Source organism: Vidua chalybeata, chromosome Z, assembly GCF_026979565.1.
Source record: "Vidua chalybeata isolate OUT-0048 chromosome Z, bVidCha1 merged haplotype, whole genome shotgun sequence".
NCBI lineage: Eukaryota > Metazoa > Chordata > Aves > Passeriformes > Viduidae > Vidua > Vidua chalybeata.
In genome coordinates, this window is record NC_071570.1 from 31,075,876 (window position 1) to 31,099,215 (window position 23,340).

The following is a 23,340-nucleotide window of genomic DNA, read 5'->3' on the forward strand; positions in this document are numbered from 1 at the left end:
CTAAACAAATATGGGAAAATTTTGAATTTGATAGAAGGCGGGTTTTTTTTGGAAAGAGATAGAGCTGTCCAGATATTATGTCAGAGATTAATCAAAAACAAGGTCACCAAATGGGACAAGGAGCCTCCTGGATGTCTATGGGTCTTATTTTGCATATCTCTTTTACACATGACTTTGAATTGGTCCATTTCGTTGCACAAAACCACTGTGGTTTTGGTGGTCATTTCAAGTCATGCAAAAGTTTTTCTTGAAAAACAAAGAGAATGTCCTTAACAGGGGTGGAAAAGCTCACTCCAAAAAGCCAGAGAATGCAGTTTCAGGGATGCAGACCTGAGCCAGCAGGAGCAAGAAGCATTGACTCCTGCCAGGCATGGGCTGGACCGGGGCATGGCCTCTTCTCCTCCCCAGAGTCACCCAGTGATGCACACCTCCAAGGGCTGCTGCTCAGACACTGTTCTCTCCCAGTACCGCAGGGAAAACATCTTTGGCAAAGCCCCAAGGCCTCAGGAGCCCTTCCTGACATTATGTGAGAGATCTACACTTATGAGAAGGGGCTCACCTACAGGAACTGCGGATGGAATAAAGCCCTCCTTATGGACTGTTCAAATCAGCTAAGCTGGTTTCAGAGAGCATCTATCAATCTTTAGGCTTACCCACTCAGAAAACACTGGGTTCAAATGAAAAAAGTCCCTAACTCATTATACAATTTAAAATCTGTTTGCAGAACCTTTTGGAAGTTACCATTCTGTCAAGGACACTGACTAAATTGATTTAACAGTTATACACTTGTATAAACTAGATGTTTGCCACCATCTCCAGAATTACACAAAGACTTTCAGTACTACATTAAAAAAAATTAAATTCCCTTTTAAAGACTCCTAATTAACATTTTTTTCTTTTTAAACTCCATTACAGAAAGACTATACCTGAGTGCAAGACCATTTATGAGTGAAGAGCACTGCTTAAAACTATTTACCACTGAATTTTCCTGCACTCTACCTCAGCTCCTAATTTTGTTCTAAGTTATTCTGAACCTGTCTAAGTTATTCTGAACCTATGTACATTCTTTGCCCAGGCTCACACTTACACACATTTGAACACCAGTGCTCACTCAGGGGACAGAGCTTAGCAACTTATCGACCTTTGGGTGCTCCTTTCAGAGTAAAACACAAACAAGAGTGCTGCTGGTCTTTTCTACACTTTGTGGCATGAGAGCTTTTCCAGGCCTCTAAGCTTTTCTTGTGTGTGAAGGTGTCCCTGAGTTTTTAACATTTCTGTCTCACCTGTGGGATGGAGAGGTGAAAACTGAACACAGCCCTCCAGGTGAGAACATACTCTTATTTATGTGATTGAATTGTGGTCTCTTGGAGCTGTTTGTGGTGGATCCTTATAGCCTGGTAGGGTTGCTGACACTCACTGCTGCTGAGCTAAGGTCTGTTTGTCCACAGTGGTGGACACCTCTGTTTGTCCAGACTGGTGACTGCCTGAGACTTCTACACACTTTGGAAAATTATACTCTGGGTCTGTTTTCTCAACATCTGCACATAATTACAGATATCTCCATACAACACTATTTGTAAGCACAACGAATGAGCTGTCTTAGGTAGAGAATCAGTAAATTCATTGTAGATGTGCCCTGTAGACATGCCATGGGCATCTGAGGAATAATGTATGTGCATGAATGTTAGTTCTAGAGAGTGACTTGGTCCATCTTTTCATTATTAAATGGAAAAGCAGTATCCTAAATAAAATGTTAATGGTTTGAAAACTTGGGATTTTTTGTTTGGTTTTTGTTTCTTTTTTAATTCTTGTCCAGAAGGAAAATTTCAATTTCATGCAGAGCAAAAACTTATGGGGAAAAAAGGTTTTAGGACAATTGGGATACTTTTCATCTGTAGTTATCATGAGTTTGCCCAAATATTCTTGCTGTAGAATATAATTTTATAATAAATTGAAAATATAATAGAATAGTAACATTAAATGTTCAGGCCACGAAATTAAATTATAGTTATAAAGAAATGTTGCAGCATATTTAAAACTGCAATGTGCAGATTACTCAATTTTACCCTTTTCATAGCAAATTTCATTGAAATTGACAAGTTCATGTGAGACAATGTGATTCAAATAGTTTTACTTTATGGTTTCTAGAGCAGAAACCTATTCTATTGAAAACACTTTTTAAAGTTTCTGCTTTGCTATGTCAGCAGTTTACCTTCTATTCTTTATTCTCCCTTAGCCAGTGTCCCTTCTAAAAAGGAAGTTTTTCCTATGTGTATTTGTCCTCTTTATTTCTTTTGCAGCTTCTCTTGGTAGGCTTTACCAAGTCATCTAAAGTCCATATAATTTTTACCTCATAGGAATTTATTTCTACATTCTAGAAGGTTAGAGAGCCACCACTTCTTTTTGAAAAAATGTGCTAATTTGACTCCATTTGGTTCTTTAGTGGTTTTTTGTTTGTTTGTTTTAATTATAATTCAAAAAATTCAAAAACTATTATGCCAGATTTTCTAGGTTGTTCACATTTAGAGGTAAATATAGCATATTTCATGAATAAACATTAGCCAAATTTTCCAATTTCAGTTAAGTTGTGAGTGCTTCAGCTCAACATATTCTCTAAGCCTCCTTAAAGGTGCTGATGTTTGGCTTGCACTGAACCATGGCTTACTTCTTTAGAGTTCATCACTTAGCTTCAGTATGAAGTTTTCTGGAACACCCCTACCTCAAAAAGCACATCATTCTTAACATCTTAACATGTTTTCTGAGCAGGAAAACTATGTGGTTTTTTAAAATTATTTTTGTGGAAGCCAAAATTGAGAAAATTTAGTAGATCAATTTTGCCTACCCAATTTCAGATGCCACCAACTTTCATACATTCAAAGGCTGAGGTCTGTTGTCATACCCAGTACTGTTTTTTACCAGGGTAGGAACACTTAGAGCAAATCAGCAGCCTGAGCAGTGTTGGGCTCCTATAGGCACTGTGGAAAAGTGAAAGTAAGGTAGGATAATAATGACAGTGTCTTCTTGAAGTTCACAGGAAGCTTTCTCAAAAACTGGCAGAAAAAAGAGAAATTTACCAGCAAATAGGATGAACAGCACAGAATTATAATTATTTAAGATGGGAAATTACCTTGTCCAGTCACTTCCAAAAAACCAAAATGCAATAGCCTGACAGCATGACTTGCTTTGCACTTGTGCAAGTGCCTGGGCAATTGCAGGGAGATTACATGGAAGATGGCAGAAACAATTGCATGTACACTACAGATGTCATTCTTTATTAATCTCCTTATTCTGTAATTCTAAAAATTATGCACATTCCTACCTATTTATTAATATTTTGTTGAGAACAGAACTGAGCTTCATGGGAAAGAGTGCCTTTGAGGGAGTGCAGAAGCCCACCAGTTAACTCAGAGTGGGACCTGACATTAGATAGAAAAATACCTGGGTGAAGTGGTGACATCACCTCTTTAACCATTAATTCCCAGGAATAAATTCAGCATTGGACAGTGAACATAAAAACATTGTGGAAGACTTGTATCTGCTGTGATATAACATGGGGCTGGGACAGGGTCAAGTTAAGTGTGCATTACAGGCCTGAGGCAGCAGTATCTTAAAGAGATGAGTAACACCTACATCTTCAGCTCAAAGTAAAACCTCTGAAACACCTGTTGTGCAGGTTTTAGGCACCACTACTTAGACCTATTGATCTTCTTTATGTTTGGTATCTAGACACAATCAAAGGTGGCTTCAGTCATTTTCATTTAAAGGATTGGTCCAGTTTTAGAACTCCACTGCCTGCACTCTGGAAAACAGAAAGCTTCTCATAAAATTTAGGGCTCCCTTCACACACAGACTCCTGAATCACCGGAGTCTCTAAAATAAAGCTCCAAATCTCAGATTTTGTGGAGATGTGTGAATCAACCACCTCTCCTATCAGCAGCAACTGAGTTAAAGAGAATTTGCATTAATTGAACATTTGCCTTACACGGCTCACAAAGCTGTGATTCAAAGGGACGGAAAGACCTGAAATCTGAAAGCAGGTATATCAGAGAAGACTATGTAGGTAAGCAGGAAAAGGCATCACTGAAATGTCTAATATTCCTATTGCTACAACCCTCACAAGGGCTTTAGAAGTAAGATGAAACCCCACTAAAGAGCTCAATGAAGATGGAAACCAATTACACAGTTTTTACAGTGAATAAATAAGACAGTACATAAGACGTGCACACCTATGTTACCTGCCACCCCATCCATGTGAATACAGGGAACACTGGGATTGAGTTTTGGCAATAGCCTGCCAGTGAAATTTGCGACCGGCTGATGTGGAGTCAAAGTTTGAAAAGCAGTCCTATCTTCTATGAGAATAGAAAAATGCCATCTTCTGTCACTCTGACTTATCTCTCCTTCCCAACCTTTTAGAAAAGCCTCTTTACCCTTGTTCTGTTCTCCATCCATGTTGCTTGTCGGGGGTCACAAATACTGAAAGTAATTGAGAGATACTCTTGGGTCTCCCTTATTTTTGTGATAGGTCTTTCAGTCTTTTTGTGGGGTAGATTTTTTGGACACTTGCTACATCACAGGGTAATTGCTTTGGTGGAAGAAAAGATGTGTGTCAAGGAGACTGGCAGGGATTGTGATCTGTATGCTCTCACCTTGAGGATTTGTTTTGTCCACCTGCCAGATCCATAGACTGAGAGGACAGTGGTAGGAGAAGAGTGACTGTAGAGTTGCATCCCTTGTATGATGACAACTTCATAAATATAGCGACTTAACAGGCTTAGCAGGAAAGGCTGTAAATAGCAACACCTGAGAATATTGAAGAAATGCATACATATTATATATATCTGAGGTGACACCTGCCTGTCATCCAGACCAACTCCCCAGGCTCTTACGCAGTCACTGATGAAGCTGTTCCTTCTCGGCAGAATCATCACCAACCTTGGCAGGGCATTTGACGTGCACCCGATGAGGCAGCTGACCACAAGACAAGCTGTTTGATCAGATCAAGCCCCTTGTACTCCACATATCACAATAAAGGAACCAGCAGAAAACAAAGAAATTAAAAGCCAGTTCTCTGACAAAATGCTCATTCATGGCATCAGGTCTATTTCCTTTGTAGTCATAGGAAATTATTTGATTTTATTTCAGTGTAACAAGAATTACTGGAATAATTTATAATTATTCTTGAGAATAATTATAATTGACTAATTTACTAATAGCAACAATTTATTATATATAATTAATAAATATTATTTTAGGTATTATTTTATAGTATGTGATTTATATTATTATCAATATATAATATACAACAGTAAAATATTAATATTTACTAAAATAAAAAAATATTATGTAATGAGAGTTCATTATTCTGTTATTATGCTATAATTCTGTTATTCTATTATAACTACATAATAAGTTGCCCAATTGAAATTATTCTGATTTTTGATTACTCCTAGAGAAAACATAAAATGTAAACAATTAAGAGATATACATTCAATGCAAACATGGACAGTTTTCACCTGTGTAGTTTTAATTTATGTGAGAGATCACAAGAACAGTTTCCAGTCTTTTTTCTGTGTTAGTAGTGAGCAATCCCTTCAGATATAACTAAACTGCTGCCCAATCACATACATTTATATGCTTTTACATGTGTATCATCAGTTAATATCTACCATTTCACTGGTGTTCTAAACAATATACATGAAAAAATATATTTTTAGAATGCCTGATGGAGCTAATACCAGGCCAGCTGTCACTGGCTTGCCTGAGCATCAGCTGAGGGAGCACAAGGAGATAAGGCTGATAATTGAATTTTGCAGAACCCCCACTCCCAGCCAGACCACCTTTTGGGGAGGGGGTTGTAGTCTCCAGGATCCTTCAATAAGCATGCAAACCATTGGACCCTGGGGGAAAATAAGGTGGTTAAGGGCTAGAAGGTAATGAGCACAGTAGTAAATTTATTTTAAACATTCATTTTCTTTGGTTGTGTCACTAGATTTCTTTAGAGGGAAGTATGTGTGTGGTGTAGCTACACCAGGTGCTGAGCCTGTTGTGTCAGTCAGGCACATCCAAGCTGGCTACTGGGAAAGCTGGGATGGGACAGCATGAAGTCAAGTGCAGAATGCTGAATTGGTCCAGGCAGCCAGTCAAATATTGGGACAGTTAGCAAGCACTGTGCTTTGTGATGGAGAGAATCCATCTAGCTGCTGCCAGACACACAACTGGGGCATGACAATGTGGTATGGTAGTGTAGGTGACACATAACAGCAAGTAGGTGCAGAGTCATACAGAGAACCCAGATGTGATAAAAGGGCAAGAGGGACTTGGAAATGGGATGTAACACCCAGGGAAGTGTGACTCTGAAGTGGAGCTGAAGATAACACAAAACACCCCTGCAAGTAGCCTGCCATCATTTCCCTTCCTGGAGAGCTGTGCAGCTGGGCTGGTGAGGATTGGTGCAGCCACAGAAAGTGACAAAAAAAGCTAAATGTACAATGTCTTGCAGCATCCTGGAGGCTGCACGCCACACATTTCCCATGTTCTGCACCATATTTAACACCAATGTCCTTCTATACTCACAGGATGGAGCCAGTAAAACCTTGCATCCTCTGTGAAGCAGCCCAGCTGCACTGCATAAGGAGCAAGATAAAAAACAGTGAAATCATTCAAATCCCACCTGCAGCTGCTGAGCTGACTGTGGATATGTGGCTACATCCTCTCCCACACATAGAGTGTGCAGAATGTGGCTGTGCAACACGGAGTCCTGGGTCCCTGGGGTCTCTGCTGCCATCCACCCTCTGCCTCCCCAGGGACCAGATGAAGATCCCAGCTGGGGAGCAGCAGGGAGAGATGCCCCAGCCATTGCAATTAAAGCACAGTTGCTGTGGAAAAGGAAATACTGATCTGGTTGTGTAGTGCTTGAAATTAGGTAAACCCTTCCTCTCTCTTGGTGGAAGGAATGAGGTGACCCCACAGAGAAGGGGAGAAATCACTTTTGGCGTGTTAGAAGTTGTCCTCTGAAGAGGCCATGCAGTTGTATGTTGTGCCAGTCCTGGAATCTAGGGGTCAAGATTATTGAAAAGGCCTGCCTAGAAAAAGGCAACATCTTTAAATATTGCCCTTCACATGCTTAAAACTGAGCACAATAAGGCATCCACATGTCTTCAGCTATGAGAGGCTGAAAACTGGTACCTTGCCAAGGAAGTGTTAAGCCACCTCAGCTGTGCTGATGGTTCAGCTCTCAGGGTGATATTAGACTGCAGCACAGGCTCTGCTGTAAACATTTCCTAGTTCACTTTTTTTTTCTCAGTAAGCTCTGAAATCTGGCTGTTGTTTGCAAGATCCAGAGCTGGAGGGCAAGAAAACAAGTTGCTTCATTGATAGATTTATGCTTGGAGTTTCAGCTTCTGTCAGATTAAGCAAGTAGTGTATACGACAGCAGGTCCTGTCATGCAGCAAAGAAACCTAAAGTCCAGGACAAAAGAGGCACATAGTCCTTATGTAATTTTCTTCCCCTTTCAAAGTTCTATATTGATTTTATCAAGCTCTCCCGAGACAGAAAATTGTGACAAGGACAGAGGTGCACATGTGTATTTTACAGCAACATCTACACCTGGCTTTTTTCTATTTTTATAGGGTTTTTCCTCTCTTCCCTTGTGTTGTCAGACATTTAACAGGTTTGAGTGTTGCGGTTTTGTGTGGCACTGGTGCATAGCAATTGGGGATATGCTTGATAAGTCACTCCTGACACAGGTGATTGAACTGTGTAACTGGGCAGGCAGGGAAAGAGATCTTACCTAATGCAAACAGAATAGGCATTCATATTTTAAAATTAGTTGAACAGTGATATTAGGAAGAAATTTTTTATTACATGAGATTTCCACAGGTTTTTGCAAATGATTAGGAAACTTGACAACTGGCTATCTTGTATCTCATACATTTAAAAATAAAAATCCAGTGTGAAAATACACCCTGACATTAATGACCGCTCTATGCTCAGTTTATCATTTATAATGCAATAAAAGAGGATCAGATATACACAAGCATAAACTCTGCCACAACTGATAATGTAAAACACCCCTTCTATCATGTGCCTTTCCTTTTGGCAGTATACAAAACACACAGAAATGAACAATACATGCTTAAACAAAGAGGATCTTGAAAGCAGTGCATGTCAGATGTTTACTCTAGGTCCTTATTAGGGGGCTGAGTGGATCTGCTGATAAACACAAGTTACTTGGTGAGTAGGGAAATGTGAGAGAGAAGATGTTTTCAGGGATCAGACATCTCTTTTAAAGGCACAATGATGCTTTTTATGGTATGCACAGTAAGTTTCAGATAATGCTTTTTTATGGGATATGAAATGCTTTCTCCTAAGCAGTACTGTAGAAACAATGCTTTTCCTCTCCACTTAGTGCAAATACGCTTTATTCATTACACAATTAATCTGAGCCTGACTAGGATCGAAATTATATCAGAAGAGCACCTACAGAATTTGGATATGCAAACTTCTGATGTGCTGAAGAAAACAGAGAAAGAACTACTTGAGAAAGATATACTTGAAGAAAGATCTACTTGAGACAACTAGGAGGTGTTCCTTTGGTAGCTTTCACCTGAATCTAAGTCGGAAACATGGAATTTTTCAAGAAGGTTAAGTTATGTAATTTTAACTATTCTTATTCACTGCTGAGTTTACATCCAATCCAACTAGAGCCAGCAGAAGAAAAAGCACCTAATCAAACAGAAAGAGCCTTGGGGATTCAGTAATGGGTACAGAACGTCCAGGCTGTAGTCATTCTTTTGATTTGTGCTCAGATATGTTTTCTATTTGCCTGTCAAAGAATGCATGCCTTCCCTTTGGATTTCAAATAATCTGAATCTGGATAAAATCATTACAAAATGCCCTTCAAAACACTGAGCCTGCATTTGAAATGAACATGCAATGGCAAAGCTTAAGATGAAGATTAAAAACTTAAGCTACGTGCAGAGGAGCCAAAGCATAGACATCCTGCAGTGGATCTTCTTTACTCCCTTTCCTGACTTCTCAGCCCTTCCTTTCCAGTGAGCCACCACCACCTAGGAGTGTAAAGATGCAATACCTATCTAACCAAACAAAGCCAACACAACCAACATAATCCCTCCAGAGAGGAAACCTACTTCCTGGAAATGCCTGCTGTCTGCTCCCAGGGGTCACAGCACACTGTCCAGTGCAGCACACTGCAGCACTTCACAGGTATTCCCAAGAGGTTTTTCTATTCTCCCTGTGGCTCCTGCCAGTTTTTGCACGTCGTGCAACCACGTTGCTGTAAGTACACAAGCAGACTGAAACTAGCTGATTAACATGGTTGCTCTGCAAATATTCATTAGTCCTTGACAGGTATTCTCAGTTACTGATCTTAGAGTGAATGCAATCATTCCAGTTAAAGGCACAGAATATTAAAAACAGGAATGGCACATGTGGGTTCAACACCTCTGAGTGTTGCATCTTGGCTCCAGCTCCAGATTGCATGGGCAAACCTTTAACAGCAGCTTCTGAGTAGGACTTGGAAATATCACTAATAACTAGCACTAAAAAACAAACCATTCTTTTGCTTGTCAAATATAAGCATTATGTCTAAAAACCAACATTACAACACTGCTTGCTCTGATCACACCTGAGGGAAGGGAGGGACTTAGCATCATGCTTGGATAGTCACCTCAGCATTAAGGTGCTGCAAGACACCCTTCCTCTTTTCAGCTTTCCAGTGCAAACGGCAGCTCCCAAGCCATGCTAGCCATCAAGGGGACCAAGTGCATGGACTGCTCTTGTAGTGAGTGGCACAGTCAGTTCCTGAGCATGGCATAATTGCCTTCATCCTAAGAGCACCCCAGCCTCTAAAGTTGGCTGCAAAGGATCATCTCAAGCATCCGCTGTGCAGTTGCTGTTGACACGAAGTCCCAGGCTGAGAAAAGTGTTATTGAGCACATGGGAGGGAAGAGAAAGGTCAATGACACAGCCCAACTGAGAAATAAAATGAATATGCAATACATTGCACACGGGGTTTACTTTGTAGAGCATCCTACCAGCGGCCATGGAAAAAATACGCATTTTGAGTCTATGTCAAGCTCTGAGGTTTTTGTCTCAAAGACTCCTAAGGAACCCAATTAATACAATTTAAAGGGTCAAGAAACACCTTATCATGGCAAAACTAATCACATGTTTTAAAAATATTATTTATTTGCAGGCCTGTTTCTATTGGGTTTGTGATTAGGTAGTTCTTTAGTTTGGAATGACAGCTTTCTTCCTGTGTTCATTCTCCAGTAAAGTCACTGTCTTGTGCCTACAATACTCAGTCTACTAAATGTTACAGTCATGTCCCAAATTCAGCTTTACTCTTTTACAACAGGATGTAAACAACAGAGGATATAATGTTACATAAACTTCTAAATGTTTTCTGCCAAACCCTCTCATACTTTTTGATTTCTATGCCTGTTGATAACCCCTCCAGCCTTCCCCAGCCTAGGACTTCTTGACTCCTCTCCTTGACTCCTGCATAAGGCTGTACAGTTTCTTTCTCTATTCATCCTTTGCTGTCCCTCAAGAGCTCACCCTTCAAATATTTATTCCTAGGCTTGTCGTCTTTCCTATGTTACCAAGAGATGTGCTTGTCTTTGGATCAGATTATACCTATATCACTCAATTTGAACAAAGACCTAAATGCATCAGCTGGATGCCCTATTTCTTCCTGGTCCATTCTCACTCACAGTAACTTCTATCGTCCATCCTGTGGAAATCTCATTTCTGCCTTCCAAATATGATCTTCACCTTCCTCAAAATAAACCTATCACTGCAAAATACAAATAAAATAGACTTGCTTTGGCTCAGCCACAGGTCTCTGAAGCAAGCAGGCAGAGGTCAGTGGGAGTGGGAGTGGCAGTGTCCTGAAGGAACAAACAGCACAGGACATGGTTCTGGCAGAGCTGTGCCACAGTGGGGACTCATGGTGAGCCAGATAAAATCTTCAGGATTTGGTGTTTCATCCAGTTCTCATTAACATGCACTTGGAGTCCTGTCACTAGCTTAGAGAGAAACTGGGCCAAGTCTTACACCCTTTCAAAGTTATTTAAAATCTTGTTGCCATCAGCATCCATTTGCCATGTTCTAAATGTCAGGATTTAAAGTTGTTTTCCTCAGATATTAGTCACTAGCTTTCCATGATATATTCCATTTCATACCAATTCTAATTGTGCTGTTCTATAAGGATGTATGTTCTACAGGATCCATTGTCATATCCCCTTCTGATGGAATGGAGCACAAAATTCAACAAGATTTTAAAATTCTCTCTGCTAAAAATATGAATTAAATTCCTCCCACATACTCCCACTCTAATATTTCTCTAAAATCTATTTATCTTAGTCACGACCTTACAAGCATGAATAGAATGTGGTAAATATTTCACAGTGTAAGAATGTGTCTAAACTTTGGAATAAAGTTGATAGATCTGAAAAGGTATAATTTCCACACAGCATTCTGGTTTTATACAGTGATGAAATAATAAAGATGCCAGAGAAGGTATTTGTATTTTGCACTTTACTTGAAATTATTCCTCTCTGCTAATTGAGTACTGCAAGTTACTAAGTGTTCTCAGCCCCTCGGTGGAAGCTGAATAACATCAGTCCTTGCTTGTCAACATTCAATAATTTACAGGACTAAGCCCTTTAAAAAATAAGTAATTTCCAATGACAAAACCATCCACTTAGGGTAATTTTCTGCTCATATTCAAATCAAGATTTTCATTATCTTGAATAATAACAAGACAGGGCATTCAGGAAATGGTAATAAACTGGGAACACAGAAAAGGAGTATTCTTAACTGTGTTTTGCCATTTTGTGAAAAATCTGAATAACAATAAATAGAAAAGACAACAAGTATCCAAAACAAATAGGTTGGTTTAACATTGTTTGACTCTACTAGAATTGATTGGAATTTTCTAGAACATTCTTTACTTCTTCTTCAGGGATGAACAGTAAACAGTCTTAGATGATGATTTTATTAAGTTTGCATTCAAAACAAAAGTCAAATTGCCCAAGGAAAAGAAAAAGACTGTCAACATTGGACCATTCCTGTGTATGTTTTGGGATAGATCCAAGAACAATATGTTCTGGAAAAAAAGATGATATGCCAGAGAAGTTCAGTCCTGGCCAGCCATTCCCTAAACACTAGAAATGTGTAATCTGAGATACCAAAAATATGTCACCAGCATCTCCAGTATTTATTGATGCCATTTAGGAAGAATGAGGTCAGAGGCAATAAACTTGCGACATAATATTGTTCCATATTACTGCATATGGCAAAAAAGAACTGACTTTTTTCAACACTAAATGGCAGTGTTTATTACACCATATAAAAGTACTGAACCAAGGAATTATGTCTATTTTGTTTACATTTCTGGTAAATGGTAAATTCTGGTTTTAGTCTAGAAGGTGATCCAAGTTTCCATGCTTCAAAATAAGAAACTTATTTTTAAATGCATTTCTTTTTAATTTATAATTATCTTTGAAGGGCTTTCTATGCAGGGGACCATATAGAAAGCAACATAATCCACACTCCATTCAGGGGAACAATATACCACCAGCACATTAACATCATTTTGTTGACATGAGTTAGAGAAAAAATGCAAGCCACACACCTCTCACTCACCCAAAGTCTGTAGCAGCATGATTCTGCTGAGTTCACTGCAAAACATCTGTCTTGAGAAAAGGTGCTTGTTATACATGAGCTGTAAAAGAGCATCTTGAGAGGGTTTAGAAAGACCCCTACCAGAACTATGGATGTCCCTCTAGACTGAAAAACTTCTGCTCTGAAATTTGTTTCTGCAAGAGCATTCTTTCCTGAGCATCTCATATCATCCTCATATCAAAATCTTTCTCAGAAAACAACAACAACAATAATAACAAAAAAAAAAAAAAAACACAAAAAAACAAACAAACAAACAAAAAAAACCCACTAACAAACAAACAAAAAACCAAAGCAGCTTGTATAATCAAATAAATTTTGGTCTCAGATATTAAGTCACAGTTCAAGAAGCACAGAATGACAGAATGTTTCATCCGATAAGTTTTAGCTCTTTTCTAGGTATGGCTTTCAATCTATTCTACTTTTTTAAGGAAAGTTCGGTTCAGGATATGTTGTCTGATTTTTCATACATTATGTGGATAGGCTAGACCTGGCCTTAGAAAAAACTCCCAGTGTTGATGTCAGTAAGGCTGGGGTAGGAAGGAATGTAATTAGGCTTCAAATGGAAATTCTGTTTTTTTTTGTTTTTTTGGTTTTGTTTTTTTTTTTTAATGAAGTAGCTGCTGGCATTATTTCACATCTTCCTTTTCTCTTACCCAATTCCACCCGCCAGCAGCCCATGCGGTCTGTACAGGATGCACAGGCATGCATCCTGTTCTGGGACATCCTTCCTTATAGCTCAGTCTTTCTGAGTCTCTCTTGTAATGAAGATGTTGAAGAGCGCAGAGCCTAAAGTGGAGCCCCGTGGAACACCCCTAGTGACAGGTCATCACCACTCCGATGTCACCCCATTCACTGTTAACCTTTATGCCTGGCCCATGAACCACCTGCTCTCCCATCACATGGTGTGTTTATCCAGCTGTGTGCTAGACATTCTGTCCAGAAGGGGTTGATGAAGCCTTCCAAAGAATAGTACCTTGCATTTTACATTGACATTCTACTTTTTCAAAGCACTGTCCACAGCTGTCAGGATAACACTCAATTTTATCTTTATTTTCCAGGTTATCTGTTCTATTGAGGTGCTTTCAGAAAATTGATTAAACATGCTTAATTTTCCCCCCTGTAGTTTGGTATTGAAAATATTGAAGAGAACTGGACCAAGGACTGACTCCTGTGGAACTTCATCACCTAAAATTTGTTTTAGTAGCATCTCCTGGCAGTTTCTTGTCACCCAGATAATATTGCCCCCATTTTAAGGGCTGCCTCACCCAGGTCATTTTTACTTAGTCATTTTAGTTTACTTACAACCTGGCATGAAAATCTCCCTAACATAAAAATATTGAATTATTCCCATTTCTTTGCCTGAAAACTCTTCATCAAGTGGTGTAGGACTAACAGACATTGCTTACCCTTGACAAATCTATGCTTCCTTCTATGTACCAATACTTTAAAACCGTGTTAATTTTTTAAATTTTTTCAACGGTTTCCAAGAACTAAGAACAACCTGGAAGCTCCATAGTTCTGAACTCTATTTTAGCCCAGTTCATCAAGATAGATACCTTACTCTTGCCTGCCCTCTGACTTTGTTTTTTCCTGCTCACTCTCATTTTCCAGAGCAGGCTGTTAACAATAATACCGATAGCACTGAGACTACAGCCAATAATTGCCAACTCTTTTATTTCTCTCTGAGTGAGGATCAGTGAGCCCAGGAAGTGTGAAAACATCTGATTTGTATGAAAAAACCCAATCTTATTTACCTTCAAACTCATTGTTCATGAGCATTGCCTTGTGTCAATTCTTCATAGAGTGAAACCTGTTGGAATTATATTGGCTGAGGAAAATGTCCTGTGGCAGTCAGTATCAGCTCACTTTGGTGATTGACAAATTGAGTTACACAGGAGCTCTCCAATACTAACACTATCTGTTATTTGATTTTAATCAATAGATATCATGATATGCCTGTGGAAAGTGATGTTTAATTACTTTTAGATGAAGGCAGTACAAAAATATCTCTTATTTCAAAGTATCAAAATATGACCTGAGAAGATGGCAGATAAATTATTAGAATAGAGTCTTTGTATTGATAAACTTTTGAACTTTCATTGAACTTGTATACTAAGAATAGGCAGTTTTTCCAGGCAGAAAATTCACTAGACAACCTACAATTTTTCTTTCATATATTTAAGAAAGATGCTAAATCTGGTAAGAAAATAATAGTAATTTATGCCTTTGATAAGGATTGTAGTTCTATAATCAGAGAGAAGCAGCCATCATCATCAGTTGCTCTCTGAATCACAGCCCTATTAAAGAGGTAGATACCATCTTAACTGGATAAAGCCTCAATATTTTGGCTTAGGTGACCAAGAAGCTTCCTGTGAAAAGAAAACATCACTATCAGCCCTTTGCTGAATTACTCCTGCCTAAGGACTTGGCACAGAACTATGAAATCCTCCTTCCCCCTCCTCTTCCTCCTCATATTTCTTAAGATAAGACAGTCATATTTCCTCATGCATGAGTAAACTAGCTCTAGCTCAGGCCCTAGCTCAGCTGTCCTAATAGCTGCAAACCCAGTTTCCTCAGGCTGGGAAAATTTGAGATCCAACATCCTGCTCTAAATAAACTGATACAAACTAAAAATTTATATATAGTTCATGATACAGGTGATTTTTTACAATAACCCTCTGTGAAGGAAGACTGAACACATTAAAAAGTATCATCTGTCAGTGTACAGGACACAAACAAGGACACAGTAAGATTTCCTGATGATCTTTGTTTCATGCAACTTAAAACACAACACAAGGAAATGAGTCAAGGAGAAGGACATGTGAAGGAATGATTTGCAGAAAAGTTATCTCATCTGGCCATTTGGGGTATGTCATCATGTCTTTTTGACTGTCATTGGAGCAAGTCCATTTTTGACTCTCATTGGAGCAATGAGATCTATAGTTGGGCAGCAATGTTCAGGTGAAGGTGTCACATGTAGAGGGTATGAGCATGGACCAGTGTTCATCCTGTGAAAACCAGCAAATTCTGTAACAACAGGAGTGGCTACCAGGAGTTCTGTTTTCCCCACTTCCTCTGGGTCCAGCTCATCACTTACACAAATCAGTGAGGTTAGAGAAAATTTGGGGTCATATGAAAAGTACTGGCAGCTAATCTCAGCCCTTTGTTTGTCTCACTGGCCCTTTTAGGGAAAGGAAGTGATGGATGATCCCAGGCTAGGTACAGCAAGACTTTCCTATCTCCATTGAAGCACCATAACTGAGCTCTCTTTTGCCAGCTACCCCACTCCATTCCCTCTGATCCGTCATGCTTGGAACATGAGAATCTTACTCTCAATGCTCTGATGCTCTGAAGCACCTGAAGACTTCCATGCATCTCTCTCTTCAGAAATATATCCTTTTCCATCCTCATCTTTCTGGTACAGTTATACAATAACTTCCACCTATGACCTCTAACTGAACTTTTTTCAAAATTAAAATCTCCCATTAGCTTAAACAGCCCTTGTATCAGTTCTATGTTAACCATTTTTAAGGTGCCAAGGTTGCTTCACTTAAAGAAGTCCTTTACAACAAGCACTGCACAGACTGCTTTTTCTCTTTTTCTGTAATTAGAAATGAAATCTCATAATTTATTTTTTTTTTTTTTTTAGCTTTTAGAAAGAAGTGTTGCATAAATTTCTGTGAGGTCAGAGGTATGAGATCATATCAATCTGGCAAAACAGCATTCCATGCAGTGGATTAGCTATTCTAAGGATGCTTAGTACACAAAGAGAAAGCAGCACTGCCAACATGGGAGCATGTGTATCCTGAAACAGATGTGTGGTTGATGAACTATAAACTTTTGATACGAAACACGCCTCTGACGAAGGTATTCCCAGGGTGACTTTCTTCCAAAGACCCTTATCCTCTTCTCCAAAAATTATTTCTCTTTGTTCTGATCTGTCTTTTATTTGTCTTATGTGTGCACTGCAGAAAGGGCTCACAGCTCTGCTGCTTCTTTGAGTTTCTTAAAAGGGGTCATGTTAGGGATCAGCCCCAGCAAGGAGGCCAAGGGGCTCACCACAGCCCACATCTGAGCAAACACTCTGATGCACCAGAAGTGGGTGAATGCCTGCAAACCGCTTGCAGGTAATGGTCCCTGAACAGTGCTGAATGCCACCTGCTCTGTGCTGGGCCCATAGTGAGACCTCTGCTGAGCACAGGACCCCTTCTCAGCACCTGGAAACACTCCCAGGCACAGCTGGTTTTACCCAACAATAATGTTTTTCCTCTTTCTCAAAGCTTCATGCTCAATTACTGACAATGCTCCACTCTGGATCTCCCCAAAAGGAACATCTTTAATAGTTTACTGTTAAATCTGATCACTGCTGGTCAGAAAGCCATTTGCAAGCTGTACTAAATATTACCCAAAAAATCTTTTCCCAAGTGTTAACTCCATGGGTAGGAGACAGGCTGACAGTACCTTTTATGCTGCTTTTCTTGCCAACTGTGTTGCTTTAACAGTCTTGTGGCAAGGTTAAAGGCTAAAAACAGTCATGCAAACTGAAGTTTTCCTGCTACAGTTAGAAACTGGCACAGAGAGCATCTTCCTTCTTCATTCAATAATGAGTTTAAACTTTACTGTCTAGCACCATTTGTCAAAAATGTTCCTGTAGGACAGTTTTTCACTGGAAAAGAAGAAACAGTTGGAATCCAAGCCTTCAGCAAAGCTGTGAGTGGGTGTGCCATGTGAAAGACAATACATAGGAAAAGTCAAACCCAGAGGGAAATCCTCTCAAAAATTAAATAATTTCCATCTTATCTAAGTAAAATTATATAGAATGAAGTTGAAATAAAATGGTCTTTCAATTTTTTCTTAAACTTTACCTTTGAAGCTAAGTCAAACAAAAATATTAGACATGCCATCTTTTTTTCCTGGTTGCAGTTCTGTTACAGAGTTGCTGCCGCTTGGGCAGTGGAGAATGAAAGCTTGACTACTTCTTGCATGGCAACTGATGTGCAGAGATGCTCAGGGACAGCAGTCTGAAAATATCTTGGACACATATCCGAAGAATTTTTTATCATTTTATCTCTAAAAAATTTGAAATGAGGCAAGTCTATTAGGCTTGATTTTAAAATAGAAAACATGTTAGTATAAAAGAGTTATTCACATATGGCATCAGCTTCACAGAACATCCCTACCAAAGACAGACTCTGGGCATCCTCTCCTATTCCACTCATTTTATTAGAAAATCCCTTTCTCCATGCTCCTTCTTCCAGCACTTTTCCCCAAGGAAATCTGGATCAAGACATTTCTTTCTGCCTTCTTCATAGTATCCTCAAACTCCAGACCCAGGAGTCTATTCCCTTTAACAATATTGAGTAATCTAATTGCAATATGGACTATACATGCAAATTTTAGTGATAAGCTTGAAATTAGTTTCTCATTGAAGGTAAGCAGCAGTGTCCCTTGAAGCAAAAAACAATTTCTTTGTAGCAGATCAATAGCACAAGGGAAAGCATTGTTAAATTGAGTACTTACCTTATTGTGTATGCTGGCAAACTTAAGTACAGAAGCTTCTAGACAAAGGTATGCTGGAGAGAGTGATAATAATGTGATAAAAACCTCATCTGTGACAGCAGCTTGTTTTAATCAGATTGTGTGGGAATCAACTTAAATCCTAAAAATCATAGAACTCAAACCATTTGGTTCTCACTCAAACTGTGTAGTCATCAGCAGGTTTAGGTCATTGAAGAGACTATCTCTAGGTTTTAGAAGTCAGCAAAAGAGATGTAAAACTAAAGAAGATACTGAAAGAAAAAAAAAAAGCCTTTTTTTCCCTCAGAACATTGTTCTAGTTCACTTTTGCAAATCCATATGCTGAGGCCAAAACACAGGAATTTCTGTGCTACCCTATATGAGATCAGTGCAGCCTGGAGCTGCAGAATGCTAAGTAAGGCACCAACAGCTCACTCAGCTTCCTTACATAACACCCAACCAAAGTGGGTGAATCAGACACCAAGTCAGGAGGCTCTTTTCTATTCTCAGCTCTTTTCATAACTGTTCCTGTGGCTTTTGGCAGATTCTTCATCTGAGCTGAAGGGTGGCTAGGACCAATGTTTTTAAACAGGGGGACAAACAGTTAAACATTCAATTTTGGGTGATATTACATCTGTGACACCGAAGAAACAGGGTACCTCTGAACATTAGCTGTTTATTTTGAAGTTTAAGTATGGATTTATACAGCAAGCTTACATTCCCAAGCTGTGTACCTCTGCCTTTTTATCTCCAAATCAAGGGGAATGTATGAAATAACCACAGCCATGTAGCACACACTGCGGGAGCAAATATCACACCTAATCCTTCTACAGGGGTACAAATAAGCTTTACAATATCATTGCATGGAATAACTGGAATTGCTGGCCTGGGAGTCTTTCCCAGACTGGTATTCTTTATCCAGTCTGAACAGTCTAATGATGCTCACTAGGAAATTCACTCCTGCATCCTCTGGTTTGGACAAGCCCTCATCCTCACATGGTGCAATGAATCAAGATGGGCACACATATGGAACCCAGACAAATGTGTCCCATTTCACATGTTCCACTGCAGCATATGGAGGACATGGTACTACAGCCCACAAGATGTAATTCTTCAAAGTCTAGGGAAGAAAAATATCTTGAGGCTGATTCACCCTGCAGTTGAGAAACCCAGTTACAGCTAAGATTTCTGAAAATCTCCCTTACTTGCCATATGATTTGCTATTACAGACATATGCAGACACATACTTAGCTTAACTTTTGTTGGATTATCCTGTCCAATATCCTTCCTCCATTCTGTGTTAATGCAATGTGTGCAAAGAGCAGTGATTTTCCCCTCTTTCAGACAGAATGACAGTGAAAGAGGTATGGTATCATTTTCATCAGAATCTAGGAAAGACACGATGACCTGCTGATTTGCACAATCTCTAGCTGTTGGCCAAGTTCAAAGTCCTGCTCTGGTAAACTTTTTCTCATTTATAGGAGTGAAATAGCTTCAGCATGAGAAACTAAGAGAACAGTATTTGTGATACAGCTTCAGAGATCTAGGAAAGCTTTACAAAAATAATAGTTGTGAGCAGGTACATAGTACAAATGACATTAGCATGAAAAAGGAGAAAAATATCTGCCTTGGATAAGCTTAGAGACTATGAGGAAAGTTAAATATCTTCACATGTCATGTCCAGCTTAATAAGCTCAGGGAACAGGCTGAGTTATTATCACTATTTGTGCAGTTATGCACAAAATGGGAGTTATGCACTGCCCAGTTATGGTGAGGAACCAGAAGTTCCAAAAGGACTTTTGAAGAAGGAGAAACAGGGAAGGAGAGGCAGGTTTGCTTGGTTTCAGCACCTGTGCAAAACACTGTAATGCAAGATTTTTAAAGAAGGCATGGGCATGATTTGAGCTGGATTTACCTTGCATTGTAAAACATTACTGCATTGTAAACGTTTTTTAGTATTCCCATAAAGAACCAAAACAGACCCTGACAGAACACTACATGTGTTCCCAGCTTGTACATCAAAGAAAGGCTTTAATAATTCTGCTGTGACTTGGTCATGGCTGCTGGGTTTGTTTCCATCCCCTCTGTGTTTTTCATTGAGTACGTGCAGGAAAGCTGCTAAACTCCGCAACCTGGAAGGAAATCCTCCAGGAAGCACCCTGAGCCCACTGCCATCAGCATTCTTGCTGCAGAACTCAGTGCTGGGTGTGGGGTCATGCATGGGCATGACAGAGCTGCACCACATGGCATGTATGTTCAATCAAAAGAACTCATATTTTGAGCACTAAATATTTAAAACAAGTAACACAAGAACAAGTTGTACCTCATTAATTATTCACAGTAATTTGGTGTTTTTAAAAGAGAATATTTGATAAACTGGGTCTTGTTTATGCACAATTTGTAATTAGAAAGAGATGAAAATCATCAGTACATTATTAATTTTAAATTATGTTTTCACTTGTAATATCAGGTTGTCTGAGCTGTTTCCTCAGAACTCCTTTATTTAGGAGCTCAGAACTTCTTACTTACTCAGAGCTCAGAATTTAGAATGCCTCCCCAAAGATCTCCCCAGTGCTGTTCCAGAGAGTCCTGTGCACCCAAGGAAGCCCAGGCCCCATCTCTAATGTGAGACCCCTGGTGAGTCACAGAGCCATGGAGCCATTCCCCACTGCAAGGGCAGTGTTGTGGCACTGCCTGCTCCGTCTGCAGACCTGGTGTCTCCAGGGTGATGGAGTTTGGGAGCAGGGGAAGCAAGATCCAACAGCATGGTGCCACTTGAGAAGGCGGGAACATGAGAGCAGCTCCCTTTCCAACCCTCCCCTGCTCCTCCACTGACAGAAAGCAGCCCCAGCCCACTGCCAGGCTGCAGGCTCCCCTGCAAGTTGGTGTTTGACCAGTGGTGATACATGATGGGCTGGTGAGTCATAGCCCTGCTCTTAGCAGGCGAGGGGGGAATCAGGTCAGCAGGGCAGTGAAGGGGTCTGTTTCTTCCCCTGCTTGGTTATAATCTATAATTTGTACATGCAGAACCTGCTGTTTTGGTTTTTTTAATAACTCGTGATTGGAAATACACCTTTTTTTTCTTCATCCATTTTCAGTGGCAAAATTTAAAAGGACAGAACTGTGAAGGAAGAGAGATATTGGAAGAAATTAATTCTGACATTCAAGTTTCTTCTTCCACCTCTAGCCCAATTTTTACAAGGATAGACTTTCACAAAATACTGAAATTATTAAAAACAAACAAACAAACTATGAAACACAACAACAACAAAAAAAGACCTTTCAGAATATCAGTGGAAATCAACTCAGTAGTTTTCTGCAAAAATATTTAAGAACACTTTCATCAACATTTTACCTCTGCTGAAGGAGGGCTCAAAATGATTCTTACTGTATATAGAGGAAAACCCAAAAAGTCATGTCATAATGCCAGTCATAGTATCATCACCTTTCCACTCCTTTCATGTGGGAATTACTCTATCTTTATTCACCTCTGTCTTTGACAATTTCCAAAATATGACAGAATATTGTCTTTTCCTGTGCAATGATTTAGACTTTGTAATACACTCCTAAAATTGGTTACAAACCCAAAACCATTTTATTTACTAGCCATTTATCTGATCTCATCCTTCTACAAAGTTGTTCTGTTGAGATTAAAGGTATCATTTTATGTTGCATAGAGCTGAAGTAGGTTAACATAGCTGATATATATACCATTCATCTTTCATGAACCTGAGGACACTGAACCAGCAGAAAACTTACTCATCCTCATGCATCTTGCACTGCTGAATTTATAGCTACAAGTTAAATGCATATAACACATTTGAGGACTTTCTTAACAAAATAAATATACAGAAGTGCTGTCAGTTCTATCAAAAACATATTCTGTATGGTGTTGCATACAAGCCTTCAGGGATGGGTAGTAGTTTCTCTTTACAAAAGCTGTAAGGACTACTGATCTTGCAGAGGTATATAGTAATTCTAAGACATTTTAAAACTCCAACTGCCCGAACCATAACTGTTCTTAGTGTTTTGTCTCAAAAAGTATTTTATGGGTATCCTTCCTTTGTAATCTACCCTACTCTAGAGCAAGCAGAGGCTGAGAAGACAGGCTGGGAAGAATAGCTTTGTCTGCTCAGCCCTCTGTTATTAAACAAACTGTATGAGTACAGTACCAATAATACTTGGAAAGAGCTTTCATCTTAATGGGATCAGACATGAAATTATACCATTCATGACAAAATACCATCTGTCTTTGAAATAAAAAAAACATATCAAGCAGGTTTGCATATTGCATATATTTCCAGACTTCCCCAGTTCAAGTTCTTGCCTAGCACCTGTGAGTGTTGGGGCTCTTGTACAGGCACTCAGCTAACAACTGCAGAATCTACGAGTTCATCAGCTCATTATCATTCTTTTGCCACTTTCATGACAATATTTTTTAATGTGGCATGCTATAATGGTAACTACTTATTTTATATAATCTGCTTTGTAACCCAGAAAAGCAGTCTTTTATGGGATAAATTAGAGCCAGAAATACTATAATCTGCCTAATGTTATCTAAATATAGCCACTTTTGACATCTCTTTTTGTATTAGTATTGTGGTTGTATGACATTTTAGCAAGGAAAAAGACTGTGAAAGAATAAGCTAAGTGGATCTTAATTTACTGAGCACCCAGTGACATCTATGATGTGGGATTGGGAGCAATTATTGTGCTATTTGTTTATTTCTTTATTTATACAGCATCTCTCTGAAGAGCCTACTGCATGTTCTGTTGGGTAGCTCATCTTTTCATCTGTAAGATAGCTGATATTTGGCTGGACATACACACCTGCATTAAAAGGCTTAGAATGAAGAAAAGTCATCTCATCTTTGGGTCCTGACATACAAGTATTAGAAAATTTGGTTTAAAAAAAAGGTGGAAATAGGCCAAAACTCCTCAATGTGTGGATAGTCTGGAGAAAGGAAGTACACAAGTAAGGGGTGAACATTGGCCAGAGAGGCTTTATTGTCTGGCACAGGACTGAATTTTTCTGAACTGTTGGATAAGGACATTGAGGACTGAGCAGCTTGTGAGAATTTGATTTATATCAAGAAGATATAAAGGAA

General features: G+C 39.3%; 1 long non-coding RNA gene across 4 annotated transcripts in view; it reads right to left on the reverse strand.

Moving 5' to 3' along the window:
* Nucleotides 1-18,612, reverse strand: part of LOC128782513 (uncharacterized) — a 52,308-nt gene extending 33,696 nt beyond the window's left edge. For 2 of the 4 annotated variants that reach the window (XR_008428818.1, XR_008428817.1), the window contains exon 1: nucleotides 18,236-18,612. This is a non-coding gene — a long non-coding RNA (uncharacterized LOC128782513). Of the gene's footprint in view, nucleotides 1-4,649; nucleotides 4,804-4,889; nucleotides 4,954-17,580; nucleotides 17,786-18,235 lie in introns of those variants that run through there. The other 2 variants (XR_008428820.1, XR_008428819.1) reach the window with 2 other exon arrangements.
* Between the last annotated feature and the right edge of the window lie 4,728 nt (nucleotides 18,613-23,340).